This window comes from Mastomys coucha, unplaced genomic scaffold (genome assembly GCF_008632895.1).
Source record: "Mastomys coucha isolate ucsf_1 unplaced genomic scaffold, UCSF_Mcou_1 pScaffold5, whole genome shotgun sequence".
NCBI classification, from domain to species: domain Eukaryota; kingdom Metazoa; phylum Chordata; class Mammalia; order Rodentia; family Muridae; genus Mastomys; species Mastomys coucha.
In genome coordinates this window covers 6,685,229-6,686,050 of record NW_022196911.1, presented here as the reverse complement: position 1 = coordinate 6,686,050, position 822 = coordinate 6,685,229, and positions in this window count along the sequence as shown.

Here is an 822-nt window from a genome sequence, read left to right as displayed (position 1 = left end):
TATAATTTTGAAATATGTAAGCTGTTCTGAAAACCATAGTATAGTGTAAAAATATCAAATAAACAATCATACTAATAGAGAGGCTGAGATAGGAGAAGCCTGATTTCAAGACCATTATGTGTAACCCAGCAAGACACTGTCATGTAAAACAAACAGAAAGTATATATGGATTATACAGTATTGGACCTATTTCTCCAATTACCAAATTAGAGATACCACTGGATGATAGCCAATAAATTTCTAATTCCTCATATTTTTGAATTTCAATCCATTAAGATATGTTGGTAATATTAATTTCATTTTAAGATATTAAGAAAAAGTAATTGTTACTTCCTGTTATTTTTGTTGTTAGAGGTGGAACTAGGTTTATGTGGGTTTGTTGAAAGATTACTTTCTTGCTTCTTCTAGAGTATAGTTTTGCTCTTTATGTTGTTATCTTTCATGTATTATCTTCGTAGGGATGGATTTGTAGAAAGATATTATGTAAATTTCATTTTGTCATGGAATATCTTGTTTTCTCCATCTATGGTAATTGAGAGCTTTGCTGGGTATAGTAGCCTGGGTTGGCATTTGTGTTCTCTTAGGGTCTGTATGACATTTGCCCAGGATCTTCTAGCTTTCATAGTCTCTGGTGAGAAGTCAGATGTAATTCTGATAGGCCCGCCTTTATATGTTGCTTGACTTTTTTCTCTTAATGCTTTTAAAATTCTTCCTTTGTTTAATGCATTTGGTGTTTTGATTATTATGTGACAGGAAGTATTTCTTTTTTAGTCTGGTCTATTTGGAGTTCTGTAGGCTTCTTGTATGTTCATGGGCATTTCT